This window comes from Pteronotus mesoamericanus, unplaced genomic scaffold (genome assembly GCF_021234165.1).
Source record: "Pteronotus mesoamericanus isolate MK-2021 breed Mesoamerican mustached bat unplaced genomic scaffold, CSHL_Meso_final scaffold_36, whole genome shotgun sequence".
In the NCBI taxonomy this organism is placed as follows: domain Eukaryota; kingdom Metazoa; phylum Chordata; class Mammalia; order Chiroptera; family Mormoopidae; genus Pteronotus; species Pteronotus mesoamericanus.
The window spans coordinates 18593139-18612693 of NW_026555313.1; the positions used below are offsets into that span (position 1 = coordinate 18593139).

At 47.4% G+C, this 19555-nt stretch overlaps 1 protein-coding gene across 9 annotated transcripts in view; it reads left to right on the forward strand.

Annotated features, from left to right (window-relative positions):
• ZBTB16 (zinc finger and BTB domain containing 16) overlaps nt 1-19555 on the forward strand; it is a 191762-nt gene that overhangs the window by 6117 nt on the left and 166090 nt on the right. The window lies entirely within an intron of this gene.

Sequence of the window (19555 nt, forward strand, 5' to 3'; positions counted from 1 at the left end):
AGTGTGGTGAGGGTCCTAGGATCTGTCCTAAGCACTGGGGAACTCATGGGCCTAGCTTCTTACTGGGCCCTTCCTTCTTTCTGCTTTTGGGCTCCCATTTTCTTGTTCTGCTGTTGAGGTGGTTCTCCTTTGTCTGGAGTGACTAATAAAGTAGAGGGAGGGAGAAGAAAAAGTGGAATTGAGGACTAAGGTTTCCCATAGCGTGGATATGGCCATGTTGCCAGGTTTAAGGTACCCAGGTTCCCATCAGTGGTTCCTGCCAAGGCAGGCCTGCTGCAGCTTAGCAGGGAAGGAGGGGCTGGTGCTGCTTAGACCACAAGAGCAGCTGCAGGTTCTGAACAAACGTCATTCCTGGTGAACATTCATCACCAGGAACATGGCTTCCCCTGTCCCTCCTCTCTTTTCCTGCAAACACATTCAGAAGGAGTTGATTTAAATTCAGGGGGAAGGATGGGCATGAGAGTGGGTTTTGCCGCCTGCAGAGCCGTATTCTTCTCGCATCTCAGCTCACGTTGAATTAAATGCCACTTCAGGCCAGCATTGGCGTCCCTCTGGCCTCTGACTCCTTCTCTGTGAAATAACCATCCGGTGAGCTCTTATGACATGTCTGGTTCAATACATGCTTTACGTGGAGTCACATTTTTGTTAAAACAACCGTCTGAGATAGGCAGTGTCCTCCTTTTACGTGGGGAGATACGGAGACCATTAGCAGGATTACAGAGAATGTAGGAGGCAGAGCTGGAGGAGGAGCCAGGTCCTAACCCCTTGTACTTTGCTGCCTCTTGGAGTAGTCGTTCAGTTGAAGAGGACCGTGCCTGTAGAACAGAGGGTTTTGGAAATTGCTCATCAGAAGTGGAGTAAATATGGAGGGAATCAGTAGTGGGTTTGGTGTTCACCTGCATCGGCCATAAGGACATGCCCGTCATTTTACCCTCCAGTCCCTGGGTCTGATGAATAGTGTCGAGAAACCCAGTTTCTGTCATCATTGTGAGAAAATTTCCCAGTGTATCGTCTTGGCTGGTCTTGGGGGATTCTCTACTTCGGCACCCCTCTTTGTCCACCCTTTCCTCCATTTCTCATTCATGTGGGGGGGGGTGTAACTGAGAGGGTATTGGGGAAGACGGAAGGCATCTGGAGATTTGTCTGAGTGCCCCAAGCTGAGCCGGAACCTGCTCCGACAGTGCTTAATTGGTGGCTCTGAGACTGACTTACCCTGTGGAAAGTGCTGCTGAGCTAAATGTAGCCGATTTTTTTTCTGGCGGGTGCGAAAAACAACCGCCACTAAGGTGTGTCTTCATGCCTGTACAGCTCAGAAATAGACTGAGGTTGTGTTTGTTTTTGCTCAAACTTTCCTAAAGAGGAAACCCCCTCCCCAAAGTCAAGCAGGTAGGTTTATCATCATCTCCGGATGTGAATTATTTCAGTTACGAACTATGGGAAATGGGCTGTAGTGGAAAGTAAATTGTTTCTGGCTCTCCTTGGGTTCTGATCGCTTCTCTTTACCTGAGAGGGCTACAAAAGCTATCATCCTCCCACGAGTTCTAAGGTCCCCTTCTGTGGGACCCTCGGTCCTTCGGGGCGAGGCTGAGGGCCGGCTGTGGGGTCCTCCACTGAGCAAGAGTGGTGAAACTGGAGCTTGGGGTAGTCACGCAACATTTCTGGGCCTTGTTTTACACTTTTTAAAATGGAGGTGGTCGGCAAGGTGCAGTGCTGAATTAACGAAATCATATCTTAGAAATCCTTGGAGCAGTCACTGGCTGGCACATAGTGAAGGTGAAGAACTAACCGTTCTATCCCCCATCTTGTTTGGGTCTCATCTCAGCATAACCTCCATTGGCTCTGAGTTCTACTGTGTAGAGTCCACTGAGCTGCCTTCCACCGCGGTTGTGTTGGCCATGGGGCATTGCGGAGAATGTCTTTGTCCTTGTGGTCCTGGAATCCTTGGTGTCACGCTGCGGGCTGCTGACTTGGAGAATGTGCTTTTGACTGAGAGTGGAAAGTAAGCTGCTGCAACCCAAGAAACTAGAGCCTGGGGCAGTGCCTTGGGTGGAAAGTTCTGAGGGTCTAAAGAAATCGAGGAGGGGACAAAATGTTCCTGGGCGTACTCGGCCCTCACTCAGACTGGCGGCCCCTTGGCCCCTGATCAGAAGCACTTTGTGGGAGGCCTTTCCCTTTTCCCTCTCCCTCTTGCTTTCCCTCTCCCTCACAGCTCCCGGATTAAAGTGCTACTTCCCTATTTCCTGCTGTTCTCTGTTCCTCCCTCCACATCCCAACTACCCGTAAAAACAAAAAGCCAAGACAAAATAATCAGAGTTGGAGATTTTGACGTCAGGAGACTGTGGAGCTGGTTCTAACTTAACGGTGATGAACATGATGAAGTAACAGGCTACAGATTTTGTTTTTAAGCCCGTAGGCTAGAGTGGTGGTAAAGGCTAAGTGCCTTGCAGTGACTGCGGCTTTCTTCTTGGGGAGCAGAGGGTCACAGAGAGGATGGAAGCGGAGAGCGCTGGGAAGCGATGCAGGAAGAAGAGCTGGTTATGGAATCCCCTCAATAGGTTTCCTCATCACTTGGCCCCAGGCTGGTGAGCGAGGAGCCTGTACGCATAACAGGTAGTGGGAGTGAAATTTAGTGAAGTCGTGGTCCCTGCAGTGCACCTCGAGATGTAAAAGCAATGTCAAAGGTATCATGGATGGATGGAAAAAACCAGTCAAAGGCACTACTGGAGTAAATCAAATGGCACTTAACTCACCTGAAGGATCGAGAGGAAATCATAACAGTCAGAACACCTGAGCAGCAGCATTCTCCAGGTAGATGCAGGAGCAAGTTCTGGACCCCAAAACCTACCCGAGTAGGCCCATGTTATAGAAGATAATGACTGAGGGAGGGAGGGTGATGTTGGGAGGGTCATGTTTAGCTTCTGGAAGACTGGACTCTCTAGGTTCAGTCTCTTCTTTCTCTTTCTCTCTCTGAAAGGCTGGAGCAGTTCTGCACATAAGCTTGTCTGGATCCACTACTCTAGGGGCCTGCTCAAGTGGGCCAGGTGCACCTTTTCATTCTCAGAGTTACATACACATGTGAGAAGATTCCAGGGAACAGTATGGTTGAATTAAGTGTGAACACAGCCCTCATTTCTAGCCCTCTGTCTCCCTCCCTAGGCTCATATAGCCTGGTCATAATATGTTTCTGAATTCAGTGCTGCAGGATCAGAGTGGGATCTGGTTTCCTAGGAGCTCTGGGTCTTCTACAGACAATCCCGTGCAACAGCTGCAGCGGGTGTCCTGCACACCCAGAGGTGGAACTCCTGCCTGGTTCTTGCAGGGGTGCTCAGGAACCACAAAGAGTGGTCCCAGCCCGCAAGCTCCCTGGACCCAGCTTTTGGGCGTCTGAGCCCCGTAGTCGAGATGTCAGAGTTCCGCCTGGCCCTGTGCCCTGGTCTCTCTCAGGTGGCCAGCTGCCCTGTTTTCAGTGGTTGACCATGTAGAGGGCCAGTAGCCACTGACCTTGGTTTTGGCCATTTTTGAGAATTTAGAAGTTGCCCTGAGCTCTTGGTCCCTTTTTCTCGTTCTACCAGCTTTAAGGCATCTGTGAGATCAAACCAAGTTCTGTTTGGAAATGAGTATGCTGTGGAATAATATTAGCAACAGCAATAATATTAATTATGACCTTTATCAGCTGTAGCACTTTCTCCTTTGCAGAGCATCTTTAATGACTTTATCTTTCTTAATCTCACATCCTCCCCAAAGGGGATACAGGCCCATCATTCCACATTTGTGACTCTGAAGTCTGAAAAGTGCTGAAAGCTGCTAGGTTCTGTGTAAGTTTGCAGCAAACTCATTTAGTGACAAAACCTGAGCTGAACTGATGTGAGGCTATATTTATCCTGCCTATTTTGAATATTCATATGTTTTGCCGCAAAAATATTAATGTGTTTGATTACAGAGTGCTTCCTTTGACTCCTCGGGAACTGGGCAAACACTATCAGTCCCATGGTTCCTTTCTAACTTCTGAACAATTTGCATTTCTGCAGTGCCCCAGGGTTTTGGATAAGGGATTGTGGGCCATTATCGGCCCCAATTTACAGATGAGGAAAATGAGCTTTGAAGACATTAAGTGACTTGTTCAAGGTCACATAGCTATAAATGGATAGGACCAGGAACTCCACTTGCCTTCTAATTCACAGGCCTGGGTGCTCCACGTCAGGCCATATAAGAACATGTGCATTGCCATTTTGGGTCAGATCCATCTGACCTAGTCTTTGGTTGCCAACTCCGGCCCTGCGATGCCACCATAGGAGGCTACAGCTATCTTCCTTGACGTCAATCCTAAAGGTCAGGTGGCGCCCAGCTTCTCTTAGTAGCTATTTATGGCTGTTCTGTCATTCACAGATTTGCCCAAATCCTCTCCGAATCCATTTCTATTTCTAGGAAGTATCCTTTTGGGGGTGATGAATGACTTAAGTCCGTAACCTGTTGGGCTCCTGGAAATCTAGCCTTTTGGGGAGGACATTGGTTGTAGAGATAAGAAGATGGCACAAAGCTTTGTGGTGGTGTACCCGCTGCAGTGACAGCCATGCCTCGAGACCCAGCTCTTCTTTCTTGCTTTCTCTCTCTGTCTCTCTCTCTCTGTTGCGCGTGCGCTCTCGCTCTCGCTCTCTCTCTCTCTCCCCCCCCTCTCTCTTTTTTTCTTTAGCTCTGGTCAGCACTGTCTCTTTTTCATCCTGAGCTTTAATTTCTCCATTTGTAAACTTAGAGACTTGGACAAACTGTTCCTGGATTTCTGAGTTCTTTAAAAAGTTCTTCATTTACTGCTTGTGCAGCCACCTCCATCTTCATGAAGACCTTTTGGTTCACTGGATTTTGCTCTGTTTTGGAATCGGGATTCCAGACAAAACAGGGGTCACTTAGACTGGAGTCTGCCTGTAACCTGCTTAGGGTTACTGAGTCATCTGTGATTTAGGCTGAACTCTTGGAAATTTTGTAGATGATTGATTTTATTTCCAGTGAAGGAAGATTGCAAGCTCTCCCATCTCAGAGAGAAGTTCCATTTTGTCTTGCTGTCACCGTTGGATGGTGCTGCTACTTGTGGGAGGGACTGGGGAAGAAAGATTTAGTTCAGCAACACTTGAACCTCCTGCTTGTTCTAGGAACACTATGAATCTTTAAGATAGTGATTATCCTAAACTATTAAAATCAAACTCCATTTACACTCTTGTTTCTAATTCAGAAGAAAAACATTTCCAATCACTTTAATTTTTTTAAATTAATGACTTTAAAGCAAGTCCCACTGAAAGCCTGAGTGGGAAGAGTCTTGTTAAATAAATATAGGCGTGTCTCAATTTGTTTAATGAAGGGTTCCTGAATTTTCCATGATAGCTAAAGGTTTTCTTAGTCAAGTTCAGTATTGGGGGTGTTAGGTGAGAGCTGACTCAATGGTAATAATTCTGGTAGAAAGGAAATTTACCACAGCATCCCCACGGCCCCACCTCTGACCCCATGTTTTATACATAATAAATGTATATTTTGAGCAAATGAGACTATTTGGTTTGAAATCCCAGTGTCACCACTTGCCAGCTGTGTGACTGTGGTTATGTTACTTAACCTCTCTGTGCTGCTTGCTCATTTGTAAAATGGAAATAACAACTACTTACTTGGTTTGTTACAAGGATTAATTAGTAAATATTTGTCAAGTGTGAGGAATGGTGGTAGCACAAGGTAGGCGCTCCATGTGTGTTTGCTACTGTATTTTTATTGCCATTGTTCTTGTGAAGCGGGACACACTGTGTTTGTGTTGGTCCAGGTCCTGCTTTTCCCCAGAGGCATTGGTTCTTACAGCACCATCAAAACTGTTGCCTTGGACTCCTGTGTGTTTGGGGCTGATACATAGTGAGCACTGGCATTTGCCTGGACAAGCTGATCCCTTGCACCTTCGTGGCCAAGGTACTCTTTGTCCCATTGACCCGGCCTGATGAGTCATTCCAGTTCTCATTTAAATTTAGCTGGGCCACTCTCCACCGGCACCAGTTCCAAACGCCCAGGCGGCTCACCGATGCAGTGTCCTGTTGCCCATGCATGAGGCCAGAAGAGCAGGTCACTGTGGTTGAAGCAGGGAGGAGGAGTACCGACACTACCTACTGAGGGAAGTCTGGGCTTGTGGAAGTCCGGGCATTCCAAGGCTCCTTCCCTTTTCTGGCCCCAGTGCAGTAGTCTTCTAAGAGTGGCTTCAGCAAACGTTTGGAGTGCTCAATACGTACCAGGTTCTGGGCTCAGTGCATCCTTAGTCAGAATCTTTCCAAACCCTCTAGCCACCCTGTCAGGTGGATATTAATTTTACATTCCCAGATGGGCAAAGGGAAGCACGAGAGACTAATGAAGTTCTCCCTGGTGAGAGCGTAAAGGGTGGCACCAGGGTTTGTGCCAAGATCTCCTGGTTCCCTGTTCACACTTCTTTCCATAACGTCCTGCTTGGACCTTTAGCCTCTGGTGGAATCAGAAGGGAAGGCGGAAAGCAGGAAGAACCAGCGTGTGTTCCCTGCAGCCAGTGACCAGGAGGGTCGTTGCTTGGCCTGCTCTGGCCCAGTTTCCTCTGGTGGCTGCAGAGGAGGCGAGTGGTGAGAGTGCTGCTTCCTGGGAAGGTTAGGTAGTCAGGGCCCAGGGGGGGAGGAGGGTTCAAGGAGAGCTGCATCTGCTGTACTGTCCCCGACCAACACAGGGAGATGGTCTTCTAGTGATAGAGACCTTTTGTGCTGACTGAAAAAAAAACAAAAAGGGAGAAAGAAAGAAACTTTCACTTACAAAAATAAAAATTCCATGCTGCTAATTTCATGCCAGCCTAATCAGAAATTCCCCTTTCTACCATTTCCCCTTAAAAGCCCCGGTGTGCTTATTATGCCGGCTCATTCTGGGAAAACTATGGTTGGGTTTTGCCTACGTGGGCCTTATGTCTGCAGCTGCAAGGAGGGGTCTGGTATACTTTATTGTCAGCATGGAAACTTCGGCTGAAAATTTGCGAAGACCTGCTTAATTCTAAATTCCTAGCTCACTTTCGACTCTGTCCTCAAGGCATGATTTTCTTCAGCTGGAACAGACTGTGTTCAGCTTTGCAATAGGAAGACTCTAAGTTAGATATGAGAAAGAACTTCCTGAAACAGTGGGATGTTACTGGTAATTAATTAGACTTGGTCAAGACATTTTGATGAAGAGGAGAATTGTGGCCAGTTAGAAGTAGTTTTTAAGAGTTTTCCCTGCTTCAGGGCCATTTCGATCCCCCTGAAATAAGAAGTAAGGCCTTATACACACAGCAAACCAGCAGCACCAGGCATGCCAAGGACAAGACGGATGTACCACCAGACCATTGTCTCTGTGGGGGACAAGGTCAGTAGTGCAAGTAAGACTGCTGTTAGGTCCACTTTGAACGAGAGAGCCACCTTGTGAGTTGGGCAGATGTTTTCACCTGTCTGAATGTCAGGCTCCTCTCCTGTGAAGTGAGGTTAGCCCCTTACCTCTCAACGTGGCTTTAAACATATTAAATGCGGTACTGTGTAACATAAAGCGCACAGCAGGGACTCACATGTGAGGCCGCCTCCCTGCTTCCCTCCTGCTTCTCTTGTGACCCCAGCCTGACAAGGGAGTTGCTCTCTGAGCCCTGTCACCCTCGCCTTGCGTTGGTCTCTAAGAGGATTAGCAGAGCGTTGTGATCTTAATGTCATTAGGCCCGTTGGCACAACCCTCCTTGCCATAGTGAGAAGCAGATGTGGCTGACCATAATGGCCCTCGGTGATCCATCAGGCCTGGAGTGCTGGGGGAAACATTATTAGTGTTAATTTTGGGGAGTCTCTTATGGTAGCTGGGGGAAATGCAGAGGGAGTGTTTGAAATGTATTGATTTAAGCCCTTCAGCAGGTTAGATGCTGCAGGGTCTACTGTGGCTAACCTGCCCACACTCTCCACCCCTCTCTTTAGGTTAGGCCCTTCCCCAACCCCGAAGACTTGGCCTGATTACTTCCAGAGTTGGAGAGACAACTTAGCAGGCTCTTGTTTCTTGCCGATGTACCTTATTAGTAGCACCTGGCATCATAATCCACTAATGGGAACCAGCGCTCTCCTCCTGCGTGGCCAGTGACAAGTAGCCCTGTCAGCCGGAGCTCGCCGTGCGAGGAAGTTCCTATTAGCTTTATGGTCAGGAGAACTTGTCCTGTTCAGGAAATGAATGTTGCCGCTAAAGGTCCGCGGCCCTGACCCTGACGGCGTAACCTGTGCAGGCCGGGGAGACCCAGCTCAGGATGCTTGGGATTTCAGCCCCTCTCTGGTTCTTGTCATATGTAAAGAGGGAATCACTGTGGTATGTTGCAGCCTTGAACTTTTGATTTATTCACTGAGGGCGACTTAACCATTTCCATGCCTGGATGGCTGTGTGGTGACAGAGCTGATTGTGTCAGTGCCCAGATAAGTGCGTGGAGTCTGGGAGCGCAGAGAGACCTCCACATATTAACAGGGCTCGTTTCTAGGAGGGGGGCATTTGAAGGGGTGATTATTTGCTTGCTTTTGCATTCCTGCAGCTTCAAAGTTTCTGGGGCTGTTCGGTTGCAGAATGGTGGGAAGCTGGAAGGCATCGCGTCCACAGCTGAACCTGGGTTTGAATTCATCCTCTGCGTCTTGGAAGCTCTGTGTCTGTGGCAGGATTCCCAAGCACCTGCTTCCTCATCCGTGAGAGGAAGTTAATGACCTCCACTTCATAGTGTTGCTGTGATACTGTCCATAGGACGATGCATATGGAACATATAGCCCAGGGTCAAGCATGCTCTATGGGATCATGTTGTAGTGTTTGAAAGGATGTGCACATTTCTCTTATTCTCACTGTAAACTTGTTTTAAAAATTGGAAAGTATGGCATAGCACTTTTTTCTGTTTAACTTATCGAGACCATTTTTTTCCCCATCATAGCCTGGAATCATTCAAGAAAAGCTGCTTAAGTTGTTTCTTCTTCGTCTTGGCCTGCGAGTGATGTTTCTAAATGTGAATTTTGCAGAGAACAGCAGTGTTTGACCTTATTCTTGAGGGAAACTTTTGCCTCACTCTTTTTGAGGAGACATGTTTCTGAGTTGTCTGGCAAATGGACGCGTTACTTTTGCAGCTCTTGCTGCCGCTGCTGTTTTAAAAGGCCCTGGTGACAAAGGAGCGCATCCCCTCCTCAAAGGAGCGAACTGCACTGCAGGCGAAGCTTGCAGAGTGTGTCCCCGAAAAATGGGCCTGTGGGGGAGCGGGTGGGAGATGACACCTCCTTCGGGGTCTTTAAAACAAATCTGTCCGCCTGTCTCCAGTATTTATGGCATCCTTGACAGTAGTTCAAAGGGAAAAAAATGTTCTTATCTGATTGTGGGGTTGGGTGCAGAGAGAAAGGACAGAGAGAGTGGAGGCAGCTGGACCTGGAGTTTTGGAGACTGGGACACTGACCCGTTTAAGGTGTACACATGAGGGAGGCAAGTCCTCACCTCCTCTCAGCCCTTTCTTCGTACTCCATGTGAAAAACTGTGCACATCTCGATTAAATAGCAAGTGAAAGCTGCTTTGAAGGCATTGGTAGAGTGGGGATGGGAAATGTTCAATGCAAAAGCCAAATCGTGACAGTTGTCCCCTAAATGCTCTGCCAAATTAAGGATCCTCTAACATTTGTGAGTCTACCTCCCTATATACCCCCACCCCCGTCCTTTTGGCAGAAGGGATAAAGATGGTACCTAAAAACAATGTGAAGCGGCTGCTAAATCACATGACTCTAAAAACATGTTTCTTTCCTTGAAGTTAAATGTGGAAAACCAGGGCTGGACTTCTGGGCGCTGCAGACTCATTTAGGGCCCATGGGCCTGACCCCTTTCCTCAGTTTTTAGCACAGTGCTTTTCATGGTCATGTCTACCCCTCTTTCCCCGCTTCATAATTATCCACTATTTTACTTTTCGTGTCCTGACAGCCACAAGAGTGGTTTTTGTTTTTTGAACTGAGTAGCTGCAAGATATTCCCCAGCAGTTGATTCAGTGGAGCAGGGAGGTTGGTTGGAGGGGAGAGGCCAAGCCTTGGCATCCCCTGTTGCAAAAGTGAAAAATATTTCTGTTTGTAGTTAATTTTAGTGGTGAGCAGATCATGTTAACTGGATGTAATTGCTTCCAGATATGGCCGAGGGTTTTGTGTGTTGAGATGAAGGGTCTGGTAAGTGCTTACTTCCTGTGTAAATTAGCCTATTCCATTCAGTCTTTCATTCTCATCAGCCCTGGATTCTGTCATTCTCCCATTTCCCCCTCCCCAGCCTGCAGCCTGGTGTGAGGAGCAGCTTGCTCTGTCCCTCTGGGTGCAATTCTTTTGTCACTTGGAGCCCCTCACCTCTTGCTTCTTGATGTAAATTTGCGCTTAACATAGTGAGAAGAGTTTGAAAAGATGCCACCTGGACCTAATTCTTTCTGAGCAGGGCAGACCTGCAGAGCCCCGGAGCAGGCGGCGTCTCCTGATCACGTGCATTGTGTCTCAGAACCCAGAACTCCTGGTTCCCATGGCTTTTTTCGCTACTGCCCTCTGACCCCTACTCCCAATTTGGAGACTACCTTTTTCCTCCCTTTCCGAGCAAAACACATTCCACTGGTCCTGAAATCCCAGAAAAATGAAATGGCTGTTGCAAGGAGGAGAAGTTTGTAGTCACAGAAAAGAATTGTATCTGTCAGACATACGGCTACTACTCTCCTTTGCAAAGCAGGTCTGACCTACGCACACACCTGCCGCTCTCTGTAAGAAAGAGGAAAATCCACCCAGAGAATCTTCTCCGGGTTCTTCCTGCAGGTTTCCAGGGTTGAAACCGAGGAGAAGTGTTAAGATTAATATTCTTTCCTAAATTCCAATTTTGTGCTGTGGCCAGTCCCACATTCTTAGTGCTATTTGCGTAAGAGGTTGCTGTTTATCTTTCTGTATCAACTCCACTGATAACCCCTGTGGTCTGTTTAACAATCTATGAGGAGTAGATTACTTGATAAATGCCAGTTTTTCAATATGCTAAGATAAACTGTTGGGGTCAGGGTGAGGGGTGGTATGTTGGGAAGGAGAGACCAGGTGGGGAGACAGGACCCTCTTTCAGATGGGTGTGGAGATGTGTGAAAGCACCTTAGGGTAGAAAACAGGTATCTTGTAAAACACAGCAGCTGCATTTATCGCACAGTTTATCAGCTTCCTGCCCTCACCTACTTTTCTCCTCCTTCATGTGGACATGCAAAGTCTCTGAGAACGTTTCACTGAGCGGGCTGTGGATGCTTGTGTTAATACAAGAGGGGAAAGGCTGTAGGTAATCTTAGTTCCTTTAGTTCTGACCTTTTTCTCTGTTAACCCTCTCTCACTCTCACAAGGTGTTGGCTGGCAAGTAACTGGTGCTTACTAAAAATACGTGAATCTAAAATCTTAAATGGGTGGACTTTGCCTATCTGCCCTGAATGTGCTTCTTGAAGCAGAGTGCCCGACTCTGGAAGAGGCGAGGTGAAAAGAAAACTTCTGACCCCATCACCTGGTCAATAAGCTGTCTGAGGATTAAACAAAAGAGTTTGGACTGGCTGCTCAAGCGAGGAACATAACTGATAGCTTTGTTTTGATGTCCTTGTAATGTTTGCAGATCATAGAGGGTGCTATTTAGAGCAGGAGTATCTACTGAAGCAGACTTACTGGGAAGTTGAAGCAGCTAGCCCAAAGTCCATGAGATGCTGCAGATAGTGAAATACAGCCCAGGAATTGCTTGGGAGGGGGTGCCCTCTCTCAAAGAGGAGGCTATCTGGGAGGTGGTGTTTTCTAGGGACAGTGTATGTGAAGCGATAAGAGCACAGGCTTTAGAGTCAGGCACCCTGGATGGAACCCCGGCTCCAGAATTTATTGTGTGCCTTGAACGAGTTACTTAGCCTTTCTGAGCCTCTGTTTCCTTGTTCTGTAAAAAATGAGGCCAACGCCTTTAAGGTGGTTATGTGAATAAAGTATGTATAAGGTGCGTAGCACAATGAAGGTTCTTTGTAAACGGGCACTGTTGAGCTATAGAACCAAGCCCTTAGAAGTCTGTTATTGTGGCCCAGGGGAGAAGCTGTGAAAGGGAGAAAGTGAAATCTTCCGTTTTGGGTACTGTTAAACTGCTAATAGGAGTTACTAACCTTGCGCTAGCAGCCAGCAGATGAAATAAGAAGATGAATAATGTAAGCGCATCGTGAATATAAAGGTCTTAATTTCTGAAGCATCAGTCCTGTTCTAAAGAAGCCCACATATTGCCCTGTTTGATTCCCGGTCAGGGCACGTGCATGGGAAAGCAGCTAACCCCAATGTTTTCTCTCTTTGTCCCTCCCCTCCCCTCTCTCTAAAAATAAATATATAAAAAAATTTAAAATAAGAATTACAACTTTGAAAAAAAATACAGAAACCTATGTATCTAAAAAGTGATCACTGAATCCTGTGATACGGCCACAGCCCCACACATTTGGAAGTCTTCTTTCGGAACCCTTTCCGAAGTCTGTGCCACAATCTCTTGCCTTGCCCTTTGGGAGGGTAGATTTGGCTATTCATAATGGTCAAAATAATTCAGTGACAAATCTGGTGAATATAGTGAGTGATGACATAGGGTGACTGTGGCCGACTGTGAAGGTAGATTCTGGAAAGAATGTGTAAAGGAATTGTCAGCTTAGTGTGCATGTTGACTTCTCTTCTTAGGTGGGAGGTGGACAAGGCCAAGGGACTGGTAATTTTCAACTACTCTGGTTGGACGGAGTTGCTGCGACTAATGGTCTGGTCCTGGGGCGGACTCCACTTACTGCTGAAATGTTTTTTGCATTTGTGGTTTGGCCTCCTGTGAGTTTGGGGTCCTGTGGCACAGTTCTGTTTTTTAAAAAAACCTAACAGACCACCACCAATAGATGTAGCCTGGGATCAGAAAGAATGGATTGAGTTTTGACAGCTAGCCTCTAAGGGAGTAGGCTTGGGAGGCACAGTGGCCTGGGTTTGAATCCCTCCTCTGTCTCTTGGGAAGGTTCTGGAAGGTTAAAAGAGCTCCTGTATTAAAACCTTAGCCAGGCGCCTTTCACATCCTCAGTGTGCGTTAGTCTCCTTTTTCTAACTTGCCCTGAACACCTGGAGAGTGAAGAGAGTGATGTTTGCCTTTCCTCTCGATCGTAACCAACACCGGGTGCCGGTGGAGCTCATACTCACCTTGGGATTGCCTGTCAGACTTGGATGTTTTGTGACCTGGCTGTGGAGAGGCCCAGTCACTCAGAATTTCTGTCTGTCTCTCTCTCTCTCTCCCCCCCCTCCCCCTCCCTCCCTCCCCTTCTCTATTTTCCTCTCTCCTCTTCTCCCCCTCTTTCCTCCTCTCTCTGCATTATTTATAGTAAACCATATTAGAACAGAGTGTTAATGAGGAAGGATGAGTCATTCCCATTGAAACCATTGATGACATAAATAAAAGCAAAATGCTTACTATGTGTTTTGCACAGTATTTAAGACCAGGTTGTGCTAATTTGAATGCTCCCAGACTGGATCTGTGAAAGTAGACGTATGTGGGAAAAATTCAGGTTTAACCAGAGGGAGTTTATTTATTGAAAATCCATTTTAGTATCTGCTTTCTCCCTTTTATTTCTTTCAGATCCATATTCAAATCAAGGTTGCCATCCTTCCTAATGAGGGGGACCCACTGGCTTATTCACTAGCAGAGGTTTAAGGGTTGAGGAACAGCGTAAAGGGAAAGGGGGAATCGTAAGTGCCCTTTATCCCTCTTCTTGCCACTTGTTGAGGAAGGCACTCATAGTTTGCCATCTGCTTTGCAGATGTGTGGGTTCTCAAGGTGACCAAGAACCATAGAATGTTAAAGCTGGAAGGGCCCAGAGAAAGGTTTATTTCAACATGCTCATTTAGAGAGGCGTACGCGAAGGCCTGGAGAGGCTCTGTGATTTGCCAAAGGTCACAAAGCAAGCCAGTGGCAAAACGAGGACTAACATCCATGTCTCTTGTTCTCTGCTACTTTAATTCCTCCTTCACAAACATGCCTGTGACTACCCAGGTCTGCTTCCCACTTTCACCAAGGAGGAGGTAAGGATAAAATCCAACTTCAGAGCAATTTCAGATCTTTGGATAAGGGGTGCTGGGTGGACTTTGGCCTGGTGACTTGCCCCTTGGGGGACTCATTAGCCTGTCTGCTGCTCTCCTGGAGTAGGCTATTGTACCCTGAGTCCTTAGATTTCTAGGTGATAGATACACTGTCATAGGGGGTTTAAGATACAAAGACTAGTAAGACATGGGACTTGCCCTTGTGGAGCTTGTGATTTGAACAAAGTTAAAATACTTGAAATGTGTATGCGTACGTTGATAACTGATAGGAAGTAGAAAATGGGAAGATTATGGTAGTTATACAGAAAAAGCACAAGGAAACTCAGAGATGAAATGCTCTCCACCTGGAGGGGTTCCTGTTTAATTAAAAAATTCTGTTTAGCCCTAACTGGGTGGCTTAGTTGGTTGGAGCGTTCCATGCACCACAAGGTTGTGGGTTCAATTCCTGGTCAGGGCACACACTTAGGTTGTGGGTTCGATCCCCTGTCAGGACACCAAAGGGAGACAACCATTGATCAGTGTTTCTCACATCCATGTCTGACTCTCTCCCTCTCCCTCTCCCCCTCCCCCTCTCTCTCTCTCTCTCTCTAAAATCAATGGAAACATGTCCTCAGGTGAAGATTAAAAAAATTTTTTTGTTTAATAGTTACTGTGTGCTGAGCCCTGGAAATTTGGTGACGATCAAGACAAGCAGAGCCTCTGCCCTTTGGGCTCATCCAGTAGGGGAGAGAGATATAGCTGGCAATGCTAAGAAAAACTGTGATATTGCAGTTATGAAAAGGCTGGGATACCTTTGACTGGAATGAGGATGACTGATACTGGAAGGGCAAGATGGGGTCAGAGGGAGGTGCCACAGATGCCAGGCCAGGGAGGAGGAATGGCAGCATGGAGAAGTGGGGAAATCATGGGCGAATTCTCATGCTGTCACTGGCAAATGTCATGATCTCGGCCTTGTGCCTAAAGCACCGAACCATGGTGTCCGCATGCCCAAAGTGGGTCATTGTGTGGGATGCTGTGTGGGATAGCCTGAGGATTTCAGATAGTGCATTCAGTCCATATCCTGCCCAGTGCCTGGAACAACGTAGTTGCTCAGGAGATGTAACTGTTATTAGGTTTTGGACTTTGTTCTGGGGCAGTTGGGAGGCTTTGAACGCGTTTGAGGAGGGACACCAGAGCTCTCCACAATGATGTTGTTGCCTGAGCCAGTCCTGCTTGCCTCTGCTTCTTGTCTGCCTTCCAGAGTCTGTCTGAGACTGCGTTTTGAGAGTGATCACCAGTCCTCCTTCCTGTGTCTTGTACCTGGCACTCCACCAAGATTTGATGAAATGACATGAAGTGGACCCTTGCCATTTCTTCTCATTGGTTGCAGGGCCTGGGAGAGGGAGGTGGACTGGGGAGGAGCTTCAGCCATCAGATTCAAAGGAAGTGACACCATGAAGCTGACCAGGCGGACTGTTACCCGTCTCTCTGACTCTCTTTTAATAGAAAGGCGAGTGTCTGAATTGAGGCTAACCGTCCCGGACGCCCTCTTGCCTCCCTGATAGCAAGCAGAGAGCCGGCTATCTCCCTCAGGCCAGTCTCGGCTGTGGTTGTAGCGCTACGCAATGCCTGCAAACCGACAGTGGCACAGTGAGATAAGGCTGGCGTTGTGTAACGGGGAGCTGGGTCTGTTTGCCCGAGTGGCTCCTGGCCCCTGGGTAACTGCTAACCTCAACGGAGTGGCAGGCTCTGGCTTGGAAAGGCCGTTCCAGGGCCCCTCGCTGGTTCCACTGATGCCTTTTTGTGGTTGGATAAAGGAAACTCATGTCGGCCGCCCACAGTGCCGACACGGGCTGGGGCTGTGAGTGTTTGGTTGTTTTGTTTTTCTCTTTTCTTTGTCTTTCTTAAAAAAGAGAAGCTGAAAGGGGGACAGTCTTGACTGGCACCCACTACCACCCATAACCCAAAACAACATAAAACGAACAATTCCTAAATGTCAGTTAAAATTCAAAGGCAGTAGAGCCATCTTCCCTCTCTGCCTGACACCCACTGGTCCCCAGAGGCCAGCTTTCAGAAATTGGTTTTGGGGACTCTGGGTCTGACTAGAAGCCGCTGTCCTGGGATGTCAACACCACGTGAACTTTAATATTACCAGTGACTGGGTCCAAAGAGTGGCTGTAGAAAACATATTGTATTTTGTTTCCCCTCTTCCTTCCATCTTTCCCACTCTCTACCCTTTCAGAATGAATAGGTGAGCCACAGCGCTGTGCCCCCTGCCCTTTGAGGGGTGATGGACCAGTACCCTGGCTTTTGGTGCTTCTCTGTTGCGATGGATGATGGGCTGGAAGGGCCTTTTGTGGCCAGTACCTATTGTGAAGCTCTCGTGTGTTCTGTGCCACCTAGCCTCTGCTTAGCACCCCCATCCTCCTCCCCAGGACAGGGATGTTACTATTCACTGAGCAGCTAATTCCGTTTCCTGAGAGTTCTTAATGTCTCCCATCAATTCTCCTCTCTATAGGCACAGAGACTCTAGGCCGTAGCCCTTGAGATATTTGTAGGGAGGCTACGTGCATTCCCTATTGAGGCAGTGGTTTCTCCTGTCCCATGATTTCAGTCCCTCTCATCATTCTCAAAGCCCTCTTTTAGATACTTCTAGATGTGTAAATTTTATATTACTGTTGGATCTGGTCACATCAGGGTGATTACGTGTACTGACATAAACGGGTAGGTTTGACCAATCTGGAGAATAACTAGACTCTTGCCTCCATCGTTTAAGATGTTATACTTCTATTAATAATGTCTTCTGAGTATCTCCTTTCTATTGTCTGCTGAGGCTCTGTGATTACTGCCAGAGATTACAGTGATTTTTAATTTTTTAAATTTTTTTAATTTTTATTTTTGCATGGGAAAGGAACTGTGGGGTGATATGAATCAGAATATGATCACTCTTCAGATTTACTTGAATGGATGTCATATGCAGGCTTCAGGGTTGCTCCATGCCCACTGCAGGGGTCCGGCTAGGGATGGTCAGAAGAGGGGAAAGGCGGTGATTTGAAAGATTCGGAGGCGATGGCTTATATTGATTTTAGCTTATCTGACCCTTTAGCTAGAGGCTGCTCTTCCTTCAAGGTGTCTAACTAGCTGTGACTTAAAGCGACAGAGAAGTGTATATCATCCATTCTTTGCATTAATTAGGGCTGGGAAATTCATTATTTAGAAGGATAAGAGATTCTGAGGAAGGAGTCGTTTGGACCAATTGAGAGGTCTGTGGCCAGACTATGTGATTCCTGGGTAGCAGGTTGCAGGGGAAAGGAGTTGATGAAAGGCGAGTGGAGGAAAGAATGGAGTGATGCCAGGCTGAGGAAGGTGAGGCAGGGGGGCATCGTCCCAGAGCCCTGTGCAGTCAAGTCCAGACCAGATTTCTTTCTTGAAGGGGGGCCCCAAGTTAGCAAGCAGTTTCCCTTGCCCTGGATCTACCAGCAGTGTTGCTTTCTGGGTTTAAAATACAATGTTTAGATTAACTCAGGCATGTGGTCTGGTTAACCAAGGGAAAACTCCTACATCCCCATTAGTCATAAAGCTAGTGACAACTTCCACGAGCCCTGTGCCTTTCTTCCTCCATCTGCTGGGTCTAGAGGACATACTGGAATGATCGGTGAGTGAGGACTCTGATCTGAATTCCAAAATTCTACCATGATGGTTCTGTTCTGAAGCTGTGAGTTGTCGGCAAATGAACGGAGGAATTCTTTACAAGTTATCTTTTGGACGAAACCTGTGATAACTTCCTTTTTACTTGCTGGTTTATCCTAAAGTGGAGGCTGTGGCCCATAGTGAACAGTATATTTTCATCCTAACCCAGGGCACGCACAGGGCACCCTCAAAGCAAAGGTTCAGTGAAACTCTCTTCGTCAGTAATATGTGCTATGGACTCTGATAGTTTGTCTTCTGTTCTGTCTCCTATTTTATTTAAAAATGTTAATCAAGACTCACTGATGATTGCCACCTATAGTTTGAAGAACACCCAGATAAAGTGAGGACTTAGCCATGGGTATTCAGTTCAGAAAACACTTGATAGTACCTACTACATGCTAGGTGGTTGCTAAGTGCTGTGAGGCAGTGCAGAGGTATTTACAAACCCCCTATATGTGGCTGTGCGTGTATCAGACTGTATGCTCAATTACATAAATGAGGTACTGGGGCAGCATAGGGAGGAACTGAATGATTCGGAACGAAGCCTTACGAGGGCTTCAGGGAGAAGGTGGCATTTGACCAGCACTTGGAGGATGGCAAGGCCTTAGGGGAGGCCTTAGAAAGGAGCTGTCATTTCTAGCTAGGAGGTGAGCAAAGGTGTAACAAGCAGTATATGAATGGGGGTGGGAGACCCATAGACAGTGTGGTTGAGTGGGGGGATGGGCATGGGATGGGATGGAGGGACAGGCAGGAAAAATGAATTGGGGCCAGATCATGGAACACTTTGAATGCTATGCTAGCAATTCTGGGCATTTGGAAGGCATAGTTTGTTGGGGATTGGATAACTGAGGTTTTAGAGGAAGACAAGGGTGGGGGGCAGGGTGAGGCGGTAAGGCCATGTGGTAGTTTAGAATGCTACACTTCTCTGTTGTTCTCCAGCCTTGTCTGAGTTTTGGTGGTGAGGGTTGCTAAAGAGATTTGCAGGCTGCCTGGATTGATTGTGTGCTTGCCCTTTTCCTGAAGTTCTTCCCATCCTAACGCCCACTTATCATGCTCCACTTTGGGGGAGGCCAGCAATATTGAATGGGGACACATTAGACTTGGCACACACCTGTCCTTTTTCACATTCACGCTCTGCCTTTGCTCACATGATGCAGTGGTGCAAACTCAACCCTGGGCCTCTGAGAAGTCAGGCCAGTTCCAGGAGATTAGGGTTTGGAATTACTTCACTTTCATTTTTGGCATTTATCACCTCACCTCTACCCGCCTGGATTGTCCTTTGCCTTGTCCTTGGTCTTCTGGTCCCAGCCAGCCTTCAAGACCTACCCAAGTCAGGCTCTTTTGGGAAGCCTGGTTCCCGTGCCTTGGCACTCTGGCTTCCTTGTTCATATCCTGCAGTGTTTGTAGCGTGCATCATTTGATTATAAGCTCCGCTGTCTTGTTACTGAACTGTCAGAGCTCATGTTTTGTCTCCCTAACTAAAACACAGGTTCTGTGAGCATAGTGACCGTGTTTTATCTCTCCTCCCCTCCTGCGCTACCTGGTGGTGTGCCGAACACAGGGTGGTACTCAGGAAATAATAGCGAGTTGAGCATTCACTATGTGCTAAGCACTTCCTTTGCATGAACACATTTCATCTTCACAGCCACCCATGAGGCATATCCGGTGCTCACAAATTTACTCTCCCCAACCATGAACGTTAGGTTCATTTGCCCCGAAGGAGCTCCTCAGTCCATTGCAATCTGGTTTTCGTCTGTGACTACGTTGACACTGTTCTTTCAAAGGTCGCTT